General features: G+C 37.6%; 1 long non-coding RNA gene across 1 annotated transcript; it reads left to right on the top strand.

Annotated features, from left to right (window-relative positions):
* Positions 1-6135: 6135 nt before the first annotated feature.
* On the top strand, positions 6136-6983 carry LOC138877128 (uncharacterized). Its single transcript, XR_011402452.1, has 2 exons — positions 6136-6499; positions 6739-6983. It is a non-coding gene; the product is annotated as an uncharacterized lncRNA (long non-coding RNA).
* The last annotated feature ends 12328 nt before the right edge of the window (positions 6984-19311 follow it).

Consider the following 19311-nt stretch of genomic DNA (forward strand, 5'->3'; position numbering starts at 1 on the left):
ATAAGGTCCTTGATTAAATTTTGAGATTTGTCATCGTGATAGAAATCATGATAATTAGAGCAAAATCTCTTACAATTTAATCTAAATTTGTTCTTGATCGTAGGATTATTAATTTGGACATTAATAATCCGGTTAGATCAATATTTATGTGATTGTCTTTATGGGATAAAGATTAGTTGATCTCATTAACTGAATCACATAGATAGATGATGCATATAGAGATATGATCATTGAACCGGCTCATTAGATAATTCCTAATGGTTAGAATTACCATAAACTGTCAATCATATGATTGTTCTTACCGAAGAACATGAGAAATTAGGGTACAAGCTTGGTGAAGAGATTTCTGAAGATTTGATCTTGCAGTCAGTATATGATGCTGAATGTTTTCACTGTAAGAAGAAAGGGCATTGGAAGAGAAACTGCAAGGAGTATCTTGCAACTCTAAAGGACAAGTAACAAGGTGAGACATTAATGAAAAATATTTTCAAGGTTTCTTTAGCTACTACTAATTCTTCACTGTGGGTATTAGATACTGGCAGTGGTTATAACATCTGCAATATGTTGTAAGGGTTCAAGATAAGTAGGAAACTAAAGAAAGGAGAAGTTAATCTACAAGTTTGAAATGGTGCAAAAGTTGCGACCGTAGTTGTAGGATTAATTTCTTTAATAATGCCTACGGGCAAAGTACTTATGTTGGATGATTGTTATTACGTTCCTAAATTTATTTCAAACATAATTTCAGCTTCTATGTTAGACCAACATGGTTTTCGCATTATTATAGGCAATGGTATTTGCTCTATAATTATGCTGATAATTTATATGTGAATGGCTATCTCCAACATGATGTTTATGTCTTACCTAATATGAATGCTAATTCGAATATGCATGTTTCAAGTCTTAAGAGGAAAAGAGATGATCATATAAATCATACATACCTTTGGCATTGTAGGCTTGGTCATATTAGAGAGAAAATAATTAACAAGTTGTACAAGGAAGGGTACCTTGACAAGTATGATTTTGAATCATATCCAACTTGTAAATCTTGTCTCAAAGGAAAAATGACCAAATCTCCATTTACTGAAAGTGGAGAAAGAGCTTTTGAATTATTGGGACTAATTCATACAGATGTTTGTGGGCTCATGAAAATTCAAGTTAGAGGTGGATATTCTTACTTTATCACCTTCACTGGTAATATGTCAAGATATGGATTTGTGTATCTTATGAAACACAAGTCTGAATTTTTTGAAATATTCAAAAGGTTCCGTAGTGAAGTTGAGAAGCAGACTGGTAAAAGTATCAAAGTACTAAGGTCTGATAGAGGTGGAGAATATCTTAGTGAAGATTTTACCAGATATCTCAAAAAGAATGAGATTTTCTCACAGTGGACACCTCCAGGAACACCACAACACAATGGTGTGTCTGAAAGGAGAAATCGAACCACAATAGATATGGTGAAATCTATGATGGGGTTCACCATTCTTCCAATAAATTTATGGGATATTATTTCTATCGCCCTTCTGACCATAAAGTGTTTGTAGCCAGATGAGCAACCTTTCTAGAAAGGGAATTTCTTTTAGAAGGAAATTATAATGGAGAAATAGAACTTGATGAAGTTCAAGAAACTAATGAATCAACACAAAATAAAGATCATGAGACCCAAGTTGAAGAGCCTTTATTGGATGTTTTGAAGTTGCCATCTTCAACGGTTGAAGTTCAAGAACTAAATGTAGTTCAAGAGCAGGTTAATGAACCAGTTCCAAACCAAATTGAACACCAACCAAATCCACTACAAGGTGAACAAGCTGTACAACTACCTCTTAGAAGGTCTACAAGAGAACGTCATGTACTAACTAGATTAAATCTAATGGTACAAGATGATGTATCAAATGAGGTTGATCATAATGATGATGACCCTAAGGCCTATGAAGAAGCTATACAAAGTTCTGATTATGAGAAATGGCAAAAGGCCATGGAATCCGAAATGGAATGCATGAAGGAAAATAAAGTATGGACTTTAGTTGAACCTTCAAAGGATATAAAACCTATAGGTTGTAAATGGGTTTTTAAGAAAAAGATTGGAGCAGGCGGAAAGGTGGAGACCTACAAAGCCCGTCTTGTTACCAAGGGATATCGTCAGAAAGAAGGAGTCGACTATGACGAGACTTTCTCTCCCGTGGCGATGCTCAAATCAATTCGGATTTTGCTTGTTATAGCAGCATACTATGATTATGAAATATAACAAATGGATGTGAAAACAACTTTCCTTAATGGTAAGCTAGAAGAGGATGTGTACATGACACAACCTGAAGGTTTCACATCTTTGTCTGATCATAACAAAATTTGTAAGCTACAAAGATCCATTTATGGACTAAAGCAAGCTTCTCGAAGTTGTAATATTCGCTTTAACAAGACAATTGAAAAGTTCAATTTTGTTAGATGCGAAGAAGAACCTTATGTGTACAAAAAGGTTAGTGGGAGCACAATTATATTCTTATTGTTGTATGTTGATGATACATTGCTCATAGGGAATGGCATACAGGCATTGCAAAGTACCAAGATTTGGCTATCTGAACAGTTCTCCATGAAAGACTTGGGAGAAACAGCTTATATATTAGGAATAAAGATCTATAGAGATAGATCTAGGAAGCTGCTTGGACTTTCCCAGTCTTTGTACATTGATACCATCTTAAAGAGGTATAACATGGATAATTCCAAAAGAGGCTATCTACCGACAGGCACTGGAATTACTCTCAGTAGGGAGGATTGTCCTAAAACACCTGAAGAGTGAGAGAAAGCATGAGTAGGATCTTATACGCTAGTACAGTGGGAGCTATCATGTATGCCATGACATGTACACGTCCCGATGTGGCTTATGCACTTAGAGTGACTAGTCGATATAAGGCAAATCCCGGTGAGGAACATTGGAAGGTGGTGAAGACCATTCTTAAGTACTTAAGAAGGACTAAAGACCAATTCCTCATTTATGGATATTCTTAGTTGAAACTTGAAGGTTAAAGTGATGCAAGTTTCTGATGATAGCAAATCTATTTCTGGTTATGTATTTACCTTAAATGGTGGTGCAGTGAGTTGGAAAAGTTCCAAACAAGCTACAGTAGCTGATTTAGTGACTAAAGTAGAATATATAGCAGCTAGTGAAGTTGCTAAGGAAGTTGTATGGATGAAAAAGTTCCTAACTGAACTTGGTGTGGTTCCTTCAATAGAAGGTGCGGTTCCACTGTTGTGTGACAATACTGGAGCCATAGCTCAGGCAAAAGAACCAAAATCACACAAAAAATCCAAACACGTTCTGCAAAGGGATCACTTATAAGAGAAATCATTGGACGTGAAGACGTCTAGATTCAAAAGGTTGATGGAAAGAAAAATGCTCCATACCCATTCACTAAAGCTCTGGGTGCAAAGAAGTTTGACAAGCACAAGTGAAAATTGGGAATAAAGTACAAGAGCGATTGACTCTAGTGCAAGTGGGAGATTGTTAGGGATATAGTAGATATGCCCTAGATCCAAACTCATATTTGATGATTTGAATATATTTTTGTGAACGTTATTTGATATAAAAATATATGGCACTCTTTTATCATAGTTATTATTAATTGTTTGATTAATTTGATAAGGTCCTTGATTAAATTTTGAGATTTGTCATCGTGATAGAGATCATGATAATGAGAGCAAAATCTCTTACAATTTAATCTAAATTTGTTCTTGATCGTAGGATTATTAATTTGGACATTAGTAATCTAGTTAGATCAATATTTATGTGATTGTCTTTATGGGATAAAGATTAGTTGATCTCATTAACTGAATCACATAGATAGATAGTGCATATAGAGATATGATCATTGAACCGACTCATTAGATAATTCCTAATGGTTAGAATTACCATAAACTGTCAATAGGATATTCTCTTGAAGAATGTGATGTAAGAGTTTCCTTTGACTTGAGATCGTCATAGTAATTGACAAGTTATTTGTTGTGCTTAAATACTATACACCTATGACCCTTGAGCGATAGTTGAAATGATATTAGGTACGATTGAATACTTGTAGAATTAGTGATTGATCAAGATGGAATCTGTCAACTCTTGGTATTGTGTTTAAGCTCCATGTTATCATGAATTATAAATGGCCAAATTAAAACCTTGGCCAGGGCAATTGAATGAAAGAAGAAAAGAGTTTCTTAGGTCATTCAATGGTCGATTATATTTGACATGAACACATAGTTGGTCGCCTATTAGGATTTGACAGTTGAACTATATCCTAGGGTGATCCAGAGCTATAAGGACAGAAGGAATTACTATATTATTCTTCTACTGGTTCTTGAGAGTAAATTGTATATTTCATTCTATCCGGTCGTTAAGGAGTGTTGCTAGACGCCACCCTTGATTAGTATATTGATGTGATCAATTTACTACCGGTTTAGTATTGAACCTATGGGGTCGCACACTAACGAGTGTTCTGATCTTTGCTAAATGATTAGTTACTTTATTATTTGATAATTAAATTAAATAATTTAATTAGTCAAATAGAGTTTTTAGTCCAAATGAAATATTATTATATTCTTTGCTAGTACAGAGGATATAATTAATATTGTGAACAATTTGAAGTTTTCTATTTGGAATAGAAAATTAAAATGTATCTCTTGATATATATATATATATATATGTAATATATATAATTAATATTTATTTATTTAAGGTACGTATATAAATATTAATGAAGGCTTCTAAGTAAATCCTATTATGAATTGGATTGACGAGAAGTCCATAAAGGACGTGCGACTACTTTAGACCATTAAGAATGGGATTATAATTTTTTAATATAAAATACTATGAGTACTTATAATTCAATTTGGAATTGGATCTTATGGAAAGTCCATAAGGACTTGGCAGTCACGATACCAATTTGAATGAGAATTCAATTTTCCATCGAAATTTTCCAAAAACGTTTATTTAGGTATAAACTTTTATCCTAAGTAAATCATTAACTCAACCAAATAGGAAAAAGGTTTATAGGTGATGCTATATAAAGGGTGATGGAGAAAATTTGGCGCATTATTATTAAGTCTTGAGAAGAAAACCCACTTCGTGAAAGTGAAAGTGCAATACAAAGTCAAGAGAGAAAATACAATTACAAGAAAATTGTTTCTTGTTCTTCTATCTTTGAGTTGAGATTTTTGAGAAAAATTTCAGCACAAGTTTTTCATTCAATTTGTTCGCGGGTTTCGTTGATCAAAGAGTTGATAGCAAGGATCGGTCTCGGCGTGGATACGCATAGAGTCTTCGCACTATCGAAGAATTTGAAACGAGACTTTCTTCACTAGGTACGTCTTAGATCCAATCTATTGACATGTAAATAAATTTTAAACACGAAAAAATCTGCCTAAGATTGTTATTGTCTTCCGCTGCGTGTTACGAACACATATACGCAATCCTTCATTTCTACCGGTAAAACTCCAGGACAGTGCCCGAATGTGTGTAACTTAACAGAGCAAGCTGATTCCAATTCTAGATATTTTTTCTTTTCCGAAAGGCAGTTCTTGATCTCAAATTCAGTAGATTAGTTTTATATATGGAAAAAGCATCCCCCAGGATAATACTCTAATCTGGTACTCGAATCTGGTGCCAATTAGAAAATATTCTTGTTCCACTATAAGTACTTTTCCTCCGTCGTTATCTGGAATCCAATATCTTTCCCAACGGGACACTTAAATCATCTAAAATTATTTCTTTCTAATTTTTCTATTTTCTTTTAATATGTATATATACCAGAGTAATATATATCGCTTTTCCATCATGCTAGAGAGCCAAATTTATAAGTGATTATTCAAAAATAACCACAATTTCAAAAGTAATCGAAATTTAGTCAGTTTTTATATAAAGATAAATCTGAACGAAAATACTGTTCAAAATCCGGAAAAATACTCCAGTATAATATACTGGAACCCCAGTGTAATATATCACTACAAAAAATAGGCAATTTTGCGACGGTTTAATGTGGCGGTTAACTAAAACCGCCGTAATAAGCACCCTACTAGGAGACTTTTTAGGTCGCCATATTATACAAGCTGTAAACTGGCGGTTTATCATATATTACGGCGGACAAATCTAAATTAAGCGTCTCACTCTTTCACCAATTAGAACTTTCCCCAAAATAAACCCTATTCATTACAGTTTTCGCTCTCCGTCGTCGGCATTTCATCCTATCGCCTTAATTATCGATTCTCTCTTCTCTACTCTCCTATTCTTGCCGAGGCCATCGCTTCGAACACGAGAAGGAATGGCGAAGCTTCTGGTCTACGATGAAGCTCGTATAGAGTTTGATTTCCTCCGCCGCGGTTTCAGTAATCTCAACTCCTAACTTCAAACAAAGTTAATTGAAGCTTGGTTAAATCTGCAGATAATGTTGCATATGCAGCTCGCCCATCAAGGCTGCACAGTGTGCATAGGCTTCTCGAGTCTCGTTGTGTTTTCACTCAAAGGGTAATTACATCACCTTTCTCCTATTTTGGTTTGGTTTGTTTATTGAAGACTGTGGTTTTCATGTGTTTTGTATGCAATTATGAGAGCAAAGAGTCTTATGTATTTAGTTGTATTGAAGAAAGTTTCACCTTTTGTGAACAATGCAGATACAATATACAAATTAGTTACTACCATCCTTTTGTATCCATTATGATTGAGTTTTGGTTACTTATCGATTGTTGCTTCTATTTATTTTTTAGGCAGTACAGGATATAAAAAGTAGCGCCACATCACGTAGCAGCCCAGAATGTCACTCCATGGAAATAACTATGCAGATCATGAGTGTTCATTGAACATCGTCTCTAGGATTTATTATAGTTATTTCCCTTATGTTGAATTGATTTAAAATATTACTCCTTGAATTTTAATGCATTGTATGATGTAATTTTGAAGTGCTTATGGTTTTTATGTACAATAAGTGATTTATTTTAAGTAATCATTCTCTTATATTTGTGTCAAAACTGTTACAAGTAATAGAGAAGCTTTCAATGGACAGTGTAAATATATGTAATGAAAAAAATGCGGAAATTAATTTACAATTGGAAAACAATTATGGTGGTTTCAAACTGCCTTTTAGAGGCAATGGTGCCGCACACAATTGCCTCTAAAAGTTGAAAACCGCCATTTTATGCAATGTTCAATTATGGCGGGTTCTCAAAAACCGCCTTATTATCTTTTTGGCGCACGTAATTTCGGCGTTTTGTCGAACCGCCATTTATGCATATATTGGCGGTTTAGAGCAACTGTTACGCAACGCCTTCTTGATGTTCTTTGGAAGGGCAACGTAAGGCTAAGCAACCGATGTCAGTGCGGTTGTTGTCCGCCAATGAGGTCCCCTCCGCACGCTAGACTAGATTGTCAGTGCCGTGCGGGAAAACTAATGTCGTGAGCAATTGCGGAAGCTGAGAGAGAATTGGGTTTTGAATGATGATGATGATTTTATTGATGACTGAAAATGATGATTACAATGATGCGGTGTCGAGGGGGAGAGACACCAGAAAATGCTTGCTTGAAAAATGTTTGATTGTTTGGTCCCCCTTAATAATGCTTAAAAAAATAAACCAACATTACAAGACTAGTCCTAATAAAGCTGTAGAAGCACACTGAAATGAAAATGATGAAAACTAGTCTATGATTACAATGAAAAGGACTTAGATTATTACAAGGAAAAACTAAGTCCGATGGCAGCATCTTTGTCTTGCGGGTCAGGGTCTGCGCGCGCGTTGCTGTGGGCGCGCGCGACACTTGATGTGCTGGCCTGAGGCTGGGCACTGGTGCTTGGCATCAGGGTCTGTGCGCGAGGCGCTGCTGGAATGGGCCTGCAGCTGGGCGCTGGCGAGGCATCAGGATCTGCGCGCGCGGCATTGTCAGGGCGCGCGGCGCTGTTGTCATTGGCCAGCCCTTGGGCGCTGGCGAGAGGCATCGGTGGGGCGACAGAGGCACATGCGCGCTTGTCACTTGGCGCAGCCAAGACCACGGGGCCGACCATGGCGCTAGGCATTGTGAGGCTTGCTAGGCCGCCATGGGGCGCGGCCAAGGGGTCATGGGGCATGTCTGGAAAGCAGCCCATGACATTCTCCCCCACCTGAGTTGGCGCCGTCCTCGGAGCCTTATGATGATGATGATGTTTCTGATGGTTGTTGGATGGGAGGTCTGCGCCCCTCTGTTCTTTGAGCTTGCTATTGTAGCGAAGCAATGATTGCATGCGGCTGACATGGAAGACTGGATGGATCTTCCACCAGGATGGAGTTTTGACCTGGTATGTGGACTTCCCAATGCGTTTTTCAATGGGCAGGGGCCCGATGTATTTTTGTTGCAGGCGAGGGTCATGGGTCCTTTCTGCAAACAAGTACCGCTTTGGGATGCATAGCATTACTTTGTCCCCTGGTTGATGTTGGGCAAAGCAAAGCTTCTGTTCGGTGAACCGTTTTGCCCGCTCTTGGGCTTTGATGAGATAGCTCCGCACTATCCCCATGTTGCGCTCCCATTCGCTCGAGAAGTTGGCAGCTCGAGGAGATTTCGGCATGATTGATGCATTCACCGTTTGCGGGAGAAGCGGTTGCTGTCCGGTAACAATTTCAAAAGGGCTCTTGTTTGTATGATGGTCCTTTTGAGAATTGAAACACAGTTGAGCAGCATCCAGGAGCTTCACCCAATGCTTCTGTGATCCGGTTGCGAAGTTGCGGAGATATTCCTCCAGCATGTCATCGAACCGGTCTGTCTGGCCATCCGATGGTGGATGGATGTCTGTGTTGTGACTCAATGTTGACCCAAAGCACCTGAAGAGATGGGTCCAAAAGTTGCTAGTGAAGCGTGAGTCGCGCCTACTAACAATGTTTTTGGGCAGGCCCCAATGTTTGACAATGTGCGAGAAGAAGAGTCGAGCTGTATCTTCTGCTGAGATGTTTTGCGGGGCTGCTATGAAAGTTGCATAGTCTGAGAACTGATCTATGACAACCATGATGGATGCAAGATTGCCGACTTGGGGCAATCCCGTGATGAATCTGAGGGAAACACTTTCCCATGGTCTCTGAGGGACATGTAATGGCTGCGAGGGTCCCGGCTGTGATGAGTGATCCGACTTGTCCTTGTGGCATGGCTGACAAGTCTTCACACGATGATGAGCGTCACCAGTCTTTTGAGGCCGATGACATGATGACTGATTGTTGCTGCGAAGGGTAGCCTGAACCTGGGGTTCATGTCTGTTGACTACCTTCTCCAACTGCATGGCCGAGATGTTTTCAGCGGCCATCTTTATGGGAAAGCATGGTATGGTGCAGGGCTTGGCCCCTTTTTCTCCCATCATCAGGAGCATGTTGGCATATGGTACCGGAATGGTGTTGGTTTGCCTCATGAACTCCAAACCCACTATGATGTCGAAGTCATCTATGATTGCGATGCGCAGGTCGATGCTTCCTTTGTATGGGCCAAGTTTCACTGGGACATTTTTAGCTGTTCCACCCAATGTCTGGGGTGGTGAGTTGATAGCCTTGACGCGGCCTTTGCTCTTTTGCACAACAAGACCTAGGCGCTCTACTTGCGTTGATGACAAGTAGTTGTGGGTGGCACCCGTGTCTATCAAGGCGTGAAGGGGCTTGCCGTTCACTTTCAATTCGACGAACATTAGGGTCCTCGCTTGTTTAGGAGGTCTCTCGTCCATCTTTTCTTTCCCTTTCTTGGTGATCGGGACTGATGTTTTCTTAGGAGGACATGCACTGGTCCCCGCTAAGGCATGTGGGATAGAGCCAACAATTGCATTGAAGGCGCCTACCTGGTCATCTTCGGATGTGTCTGATGCATCTGTCTCATCCTCGACAGTCTGATGAGCATTGACCTTGATGTTTGGGCATTCATTGTTCCAATGTGCCCCACCGCAATGACGGCATTCTGAGGGAGGCTTTCTCCCCTGATTGTTGTTGATGGATGCAGCACTGTTGCTGTTGGAGGGAGGAGTCTTAGTTTTGGATGCACTCCGATCTCCCCCACTTTTGCTTGGGCCACCATTGCTGGGATGGTGCCCGTTGAATCCCCCTCGGACAGACGGCTGGGGCCTGTCGTTCTGAGTTCCCAAATGATAGTCGCCAAGGCATTCTGCAGCTTGAATGGCCTTGGGCAGGGTGTCTACCCGTTGTCGCTGTAGTTCCATACGGGCATGAGGTTTCAAACCTTCTATGAATGCGAAGAGTTTGTCTTTCTCCCCCATGTCGCGTATGTTTAGCATGAGTGCGGAGAATTCACGCACGTACTCCCTCACTGATCTGGTGTGGCGGAGTTCCCGTAGCTTTCTCCTTGCATTGTATTCCACATTTTCGGGAAAGAATTGCAGGCGTATGGCTACCTTCAATTCGTCCCATGACTGAAGAGTATCTTCACCGGCCTTGATGGCTTCGTATTTGACTCGCCACCAAAGTTTGGCATCGCCCTGAAGATACATGGCAGCAGTCGCTACCTTTTTGGATTCTTCCAAATGGCCCACGGCATCAAAGTATTGTTCGATGTCGAAGATGAAGTTTTCCACTTTTTTAGCATTCCGGGATCCGTCGTATGGCTTTGGCTCGGTTTAAAACCGCCGCAACAAGCTAAAATAACCGCCGTTATTACGAAGTTCTTTTGTAGTGATATATACTGGAATACTGGAACTTCCGTATATCCAATATAATATACCGGTCCAGTATAATATAGTAGAACTTTCCGCGTGTTGAATGGAAATTCATACACAGGTACACCGATATCCAATATATTATGCTGGAACTTTCCGTGTTGCAGCAAAATAGTGGCTATTTTTTAATAACTTTACAAACGCTGACTATTTTTGAATGATCAGTCCGAAAACTGGTCAGCCCATGCTATATTTACCATAAATGCTGACTAGGGGTGACTATGTCTATTGATAGGAGCAAGCTGATATATACAGCATATATCCACAAACAAAAGGAATATATGCTTAATAAGTGGACTTATCGATCATATGCCCTCTACTCTGCTTCTCATTTCATGGAGTAGTTTTTTCTATAAATTTGCTTGCACTTTGCCTTAAATTAGAAGCTTCAATATCAGGCTAAGAGAATTAAATAAATATTTCAACACACCAAGAAATATAATGAAACATCACCATTTCCCTGCAGGAGATAACTCTTTGATTAACGAATCAAAGAGAACGATGGAGAAGCTGTGGGGAGCTTGTGAATCAGCTATTACAACGGCCATTAATTCCAAGGAAAGTTCCAAGAAGGAATTAGGGAGTACTGCAGCTGAGTGCAATAATATTTGCAGCAAAAATCAAAGAAGAAAGATTTCTAATTTGGAAGATCCAATGAGAACTATCATGTTCGTGGGGTCTTGGAGCCATACTTAAAAAAAATAAAAGAATTCAAAATCAGTTGTTGTACCTTTTTTTATTGGGATGGGAAAACTATATATGTCTACTTTCTCAGAATATAATGTCATTACTTTTTTTCTTTTTTAAATTTTAGTAAGTGGTCGTATTATGTATATATTTAAGTTGGAGTGAAGTGAATAATTCGAAAAGCTTCTTCTGTATTTGTATGAATAGTAGTATTTCATGGAGTATATAAGCAGTTCTACCGTTATAAATCACAGCCACATCCCAACTGTCTATGTGATGGATAAATTACTCTAATAGATGTGGTTGAATAGTATTTTCTTTTTCAAATTTGATTAGATCTTTTTATCTCATTGGAGAATTGCTCCCACCTAGTGTATAATTAAGTTCATGACTTTGGACTCACTGCCTTGCTTGTAATTCCTCTGAGATCTTGTATTGAGGGCCTTTCTTTTAGGGGTTTTTGACACAGTTACCCACAAAAACAAAACTATTTACCATTGTCTATCCATTTGTTTTTCTACCCATAAACTAATTACATTTCCTATCCATAGTAGTTTTTGTAGGGAATTTTTTCTTTATTCTCCAATTCTTTTTTATTTCTATGCTTCTTTTCTTCTTCTTTTTCTTTTCTGCTTTTCTTTTTTCTATTTTTCTTCTTATTGTTTTCTTTTTTTCCTTTTCTAACTTATTTAATTTTTTTATATTGCTTTTTTCTTCATAATCTAATTTTATTTACCGTTTTTACTATTTTTTATTATTATTGTTTTTTATACAATAAGAAATATTTAGTAAATATTTTTCACATTTTTTAAAATATAACTAGTACAATATACCTTTTATTTTATTTTTCTTTCTCATTTTTTAAATTTAATTATTAAACTGAAATAATATCAGTTGTCACTTGATCTAATATTTTAAGTATCACATTGACTGCTATTGAGCACCATAAATTACATAATCAGATTTTAAGAATCAACACGTGATTGCCATGCAAACCTTGACCTCCTTCCCTATAAATATCAGTACACACTCTACCATTGGCAGTAATACAACCAGTTATAGAGCAAGAAAACATAATCTACGGCAACCAAATCTCCATATATACTCGTTAGAATAAAAATGATAATAAAATATTTAAAAATAGAACAAAAGTATAAGTAGCGAAAAATACTTCTAGTACCATGTGATACCAATATGGTATATATATATATATATATACCAACAGAGCATATGATTTCTCTAGAATATTGCTACAACTATCTGCGACTATACTACTCTACCAAAACATTAAAGGACCCAATAAAAGTATGAGAAAATTACATACTCGTATTGCAAGCTAAATATTCACAAAACAACTTGTTCATTTCGTATACTAAGAGGGTATATAGTTGTATGGGGTCGTTTCAACAATTTCTTATAACTAAAAAACTATTAATACACATAATTTATGTCCATCGGCACACAAAAAATCTAGCATTATTGCAACTCATGTTGATATAAATAATTTCATAATACAATTCACTTAAAATGCAGCTAAAACAACCAAAACAATGTTCAAACTACCATATGATACCAATATGACATATAACTATACCAACATGGTATACCTTTTTACTAGTTAATTTTCGGCAACTATATAACTATACTACTATTACATAACACACATGCATAAACAACAACAACAACAACCCAGTGTAATCCCACAAGTGGGGTCTGGGGAGGGTAATATGTTCGCAGACCTTACCTCTAGCCCAAGGGGCACAGAGGCTGTTTCCAGGAGACCCTCGGCTCGAAGAGGCAACAAGAGACACTATATTAGTACTATCAATATACTCATAATAAAACAACATAAAATACCATAAAAACCATAACATAACATAAATACCATAAAAAATAAAGTAACAGCAATATAAGAGATATAGGAAATACGAGAAAGATGTAAGGTATTAATACACAGAAGATAAAGCACATCATCAGTAGTTGATCAATAGCATTCTAAGACTAATTTCTAACTGGCTAGTCTCACTCTAGTGCGCTGTAAAAAAGACATCACAATTTCCCTTAACCTACAACCTTAATGCTCGATCTCCACAATTCCCTGTTTAGGGCCATGTCCTCAGTAACCCTAAGTCGCGCCATATCCTGCCTGATCACCTCTCCCCAATACTTCTTAGGTCTCCCTCTACCTCTCCTCGTACCCACCACCGCCAGTCGTTCACACCTTCTCACCGGTGCATCAGTGTTCCTCCTCTGAATGTGCCCGAACCATCTGAGTCTTGCTTCCCGCATCTTGTCCTCCATGGGGGCCACCCCCACCTTCTCTCGAATATCTTCATTTCTAATCTTATCCTTCCTTGTATGCCCGCACATCCACCTCAACATCCTCATCTCTGCAACTTTCATCCTCTGGATGTGTGAGATCTTCACCGGCCAACACTCGGTCCCATACAACATAGCAGGCCTAACCACTGCCCTATAAAATTTACCTTTCAGTAACAGTGGCACTTTCTTGTCACACAGGACTCCCGTCGCTAACCTCCATTTCATCCACCCCACCCCTATACGGTGTGTGACATCCTCGTCGATCTCCCCGGACCCCTGAATAAACGACCCCAGGTACTTGAAACTACCCCTCTTAGGGATGACTTGAGAATCAAGCCTCACTTCCACTCCCGCTTCCGTCGGCTCTGCCCCAAATTTGCACTCAAGGTATTCCGTCTTCGTCCTGCTCAACCTGAAACCTTTGGACTCAAGGGTATGTCTCCAAACCTCTAACCTCTCGCTGACGCCGCATCGTGTCTCGTCGATTAGGACTATGTCATCAGCAAATAGCATGCACCATGGCACCTCCCCCTGAATATGATGCGTTATAGCATCCATCACCAGGGCAAATAGGAAAGGGCTGAATGCAGACCCTTGGTGCAACCCCGTAATAACCGGAAAATAATCTGAATCGCCTCCTGCTATCCTAACCCAAGTCTTAGCTCTATCATACATGTCCTTAATCGCCCTAATGTAGGCAACTGGGACCCCTTTAGCCTCTAAGCATCTCCATAAGACCTCCCTAGGAACCTTGTCGTACGCTTTCTCTAGATCGATAAACACCATGTGGAGATCCTTCTTCTTATCCCTGTATTGTTCCACCATCCTCCTAATAAGGTGGATAGCTTCTGTGGTAGATTGCCCCGGCATGAACCCGAACTGGTTGTCTGAAATAGACACCGTCCTTCGCACTCTCATTTCTACCACTCTCTCCCAGACTTTCATGGTATGAATTAGTAATTTAATACCCCTATAGTTGTTACAGATCTGGATATACCCCTATAACACACATGCATAAAGAGAAAAAAAAATAGGGTATCACATATTAATATAATAAGGTATTTCAAGATATTGTACTATATTACTATTATTAAAAGAAAATCAAATTTTGTACCAATTAAATGCAGCTAACACAACCAAAAAATAATTCAACTAGCATATGATACCAATATAGTATATAGCTATACTAATAGGGTATATAGTTGAAATGAATTGTATACTAAAATGGTATATTTGTATACTATTTGGGTATACAATACAGTATATTGTTACAATATAGCTATATACCCCTACAACATATTGTATACCGTAGCAGTATACTATTAAGTAACTGTGTTCTTCTTCTATTTTCAGTGAAAATATTCGATCTTAATCATCTCAAATCAACTTCAAATATGATCAAGTATGAATTTCTAGAAGATACTATGAGCAATATTTAATAACACCCACTTTGAATAAAATAAGAAATCTTCAAAAACAAAAATTGAGCTTCAAGCCAACAATGGTGGATATTCAAACACACATAAAAATTCATATTTAGGAAGCTACACGAAGGTACTTTAAGCAATATTTTATAGCACCCACATCAAATCAAACAATAAATCTTCAAAATAAAATTTCCGTTTTAGAAGCTTCAAGCTCAACAATGGTGGGTCTTCATACACACAAAAATCATAAGGAAAGCTTGGGTTGCATATCTTAATGAAGATCGATCTATTGAAGATTCAGACCTAAAAGCTTGAACTCATACACATAAAATTCCATTTTTTTCTTCAGATCTAAATTTGGATCCACTACTTTGTAAGATTTCTCTATTGGATAAAGGATAAGACTCACTGAAAGTTTTTTCCTACTTAACTTTCTTGCTAATGATATATGGAAGAGAGAATTTAAGAATAAAAGGAATTGCTTATTGGAAGAATATGAGAATTAATGTTGTAAAAGGAAGAAAGAGAAAATAGGGAGAAAAACAGGGTAACATATAAGAAAACTTTAAACTTTAAAATTACAGAGAAACAGTGATAGGGATGCCGGGTAATTAATATAGGTGGGGTATGTAGATACTGTAACTATTTTCAAAATGGGTAAAAGCGAGTAAATTTTTGATTTTTGTGGGTATAAAATGTAGTTTCCTCTTTCTTTTATTGAAATGAGAGAAGAATGGTTCGATGATGCAATCTTCTAGAAAATAATTGCGGTAATTGTTGGGAATTTCTACTTATTAATAGTTTGTTCAACTCTAACTTGATATAATTAAAGGCGCGAGAGATTTCACTCTTTTAAATAGAGTTATTCATGTAATGTTGTTGTGTATATGGTACATTTCTTTTTACACAATCAAATTACTTATAATGTAATTGCAGATAAAATTCTCCTACTGAATACAGTATTCTATATGTGTATAGGATCCGAGCCTTTAGGCGTTATAATTCATAAAAAATAAATAATATAAACTTGGAGCTTAGGAAGCAAGAAATTAAATGGCAATTAATTGAGCATTCAACATCAATTAGAGCACGATGATGCTCCACTAGTACTGATTAAAGATTATTGAAAGAAGCTTTCCCAAAAATCATGAAAAACACTAATTAATAATACAAGCCTATAGAGTTTGTAATTAGAGCTACAATCCTCAAACTGCAACTTGGTTGTTAGCTTAATAAATCAAAAGGGAATAAATTTGTGTTGAGGTTTTTAAGCATTAGTGAGGCTTACAAGAGGGTGAATGAGAAATGGGGGGAAATGAAATTTTTAAGTGAAATTTTAAGTTTTCCTCCTTGATGAAGGAACATTGTCCCATATTGGAAGAGGAAGAGGTTTTTATGGGTATATAAGCAATTGCTCTTCTTCTAGCTCTTAAAGAGTTGAGAAGAGGGCAAGCCTCACGCCGCCGCCGTCGTAGCTCGCTCGGCTTCCGCTTCGGATTTGGTCAAACATTGTCCCATATTGGAAGAGGAAGAGGTTTTTTATGGGTATATAAGGAATTGCTCTTCTTCTAGCTCTTAAAGAGTTGAGAAGAGGGCAAGCCTCGCGTCGTCGTCGCTCGGCTCGGATTCGAATTTGGATTTGGTCAACTGATTGATTAATTTTTTGGACCAAATTTATTTGTTAATAGTAAAATATTAACAGAAATGTTATTAAATATTTGTTTTAATAACAGAATATTAATATTAAAATAAATATTAATATTAAATACTCCAATCCGTTTTTCAGTTGTGTAACTGAAAATTAAACAACCCTCTTCAATTTTTCCTCTTTATTGTTGAGTAAATAGCCATTTATGTTATGACATTTATGTTGTGGCCGTTTTGCATAAACAACCATTCTGAAGAGTTGCACCTCTTCAAATTTCAGCCCAACTTTGGCTATAAATACAAGACTATTCTGCTCAGAATTTCCATACGAATTTTCTGAGTTCTTCTCCTTTCTTCTTCATATTTTAACCTCAAAAAAAGCAACAGTAAGTGTGATTTACTACCGAACTCTGTGTTCGCTGAAACACTATGGTTTGAAGTACCACTATACCAGTGTGTAATTCGTTCTATCCTGGAAGGAAATAATCAATAACCTTGGGTTCTTGGAGGGGATTAAATTCCTTAAGGAAACACTGTGAATTCAGTGGGCTTGATTTGGTTTTTGTTATTTCGTTTACATTTCTGTTTATGTTATTTTATTTTCTCCAGAATTATTTTACAAATACAGATTATTAACAAGCTTAAGGAATTTAATATAGTTTCTGTATTTGTACTCACTGTTTCTGGAGAGTAAAACCTTTGTGGTTTTGTACTCTATTGGAGATTAAAATCTACGTGATTTTAACGTTTGTATCATTCTTTTACAGAAATGACTCATGATAATGTGAACCAAGCTGTTCCAATGGTGACTGCCAATGGCTTAATGAGCTGAACAACACCGACAGCATTTGCACCGGCGGAGAAACCAAAAATTTTTGGGATTGATTTCAAGCGCTGGCAGCAAAAGATGTTCTTCTACTTGACTACTCTAAGTCTCTAGAATTCATCAAGGAAGATGTTCCTGTGCTGTCTGATGAAACTCCAGAAACTGAACGCTTTCTCGTGATTGAGGCGTGAAAGCATTCAGATTTTTTGTGCAAGAATTATATTCTAAGCGGGTTGGAGGATACTTTGTATAACGTCTACAGTGGCATGGAAACGTCAAAAGAACTGTAGACTGCGCTTGAAAAGAAATACAAAACCGAAGATGCGGGGTTGAAGAAGTTCTTTGCTGCAAAGTTTTTGGACTACAAAATGGTAGATAGCAAGTCTGTTATTACCCAAGTCCAGGAATTGCAAGTGGTTATTTACGATCTCCTTGCTGAAGGTATGTTTCAAATAAATACTGATATTGAAAGTAAATTTTTTAGTAATTTTACTAACGGAATTTTCATTGAAGGTCTTGTCATCAATGAAGCATTCCAAGTAGCAGCAATAATTGAGAAGTTGCCTCCATTGTGGAAGGACTTCAAAAATTATTTGAAACACAAACGAAAGGAGATGTCCCTTGAAGATCTCATTGTTCGATTGAGAATCGAAGAGGACAACAAAGCTGCTGAGAGAAGAGGCCGTGGAAATTCAACAATAATGGGAGCAAATATTGTTGAAGATAACAAAAAGAGAAAGAAGGCTTCTGGTCCGAAATACAACCCAAGCAAGAAGCGGTTCAGTGGAAACTGCTACAACTGTGGGAAAACCGGACACAAATCTACGGAGTGTCGTGCTCGGAAGAAAGACAAGCAAAGGGGTCAAGCAAACATGGTAGAAAAGCATGATGATGTTGATGACTTGTGCGCCATGCTTTCTGAATGCAACCTGGTAGGAAACCCAAAGGAGTGGTGGATTGATTCTGGAGCCACTCGCCATGTTTGTGCTGTGAGGGAAGCATTTTCTACATATGCTTCTGCTGGACCCGAAGAGACGCTCTCTATGGGAAATGCTGCTACAGCAAAAATTGAAGGATACGGTAAGATATTTCTCAAGATGACTTCTGGCAAGGTCATGACTTTGAACAACGTCCTTCATGTTCCCGAGATTAGGAAGAACTTAGTCTCTACTGGACTTCTTGTAAAGCACGGTTTCAAGTGCGTTTTTGTATCTGACAAGGTAGTGATTAGTAAGAATGAAATGTTTGTAGGAAAAGGTTACCTTACTGAGGGCCTTTTCAAGCTGAATGTAATAGTTGTTGAAACTAATAATAAAACTTCAGCTTCTTCTTACTTACTTGAGTCAAATGATTTATGGCATGTACGTTTAGGTCATGTCAATTATAAAACCTTGCGAAAAATGATAAACTTGGAAGTATTGCCTAAGTTTGAATGCGAAAAATCAAAATGTCAAATATGTGTGGAATCTAAGTATGTTAAACATCCTTATAAGTCGGTTGAAAGGAATTCAAATCCTTTAGACTTAATTCACACAGATATTTGTGACATGAAGTCAATACCATCTCGCGGTGGAAAGAAGTATTTCATAACTTTTATTGACGATAGTACTCGATATTGCTATGTTTACTTACTTAATAGTAAAGATGAAGCAATAGACGCATTCAAGCAATACAAAAATGAAGTTGAAACGCAACTTAACAAGAA

Source organism: Nicotiana sylvestris, chromosome 9 (genome assembly GCF_000393655.2).
Source record: "Nicotiana sylvestris chromosome 9, ASM39365v2, whole genome shotgun sequence".
Taxonomy (NCBI): domain Eukaryota; kingdom Viridiplantae; phylum Streptophyta; class Magnoliopsida; order Solanales; family Solanaceae; genus Nicotiana; species Nicotiana sylvestris.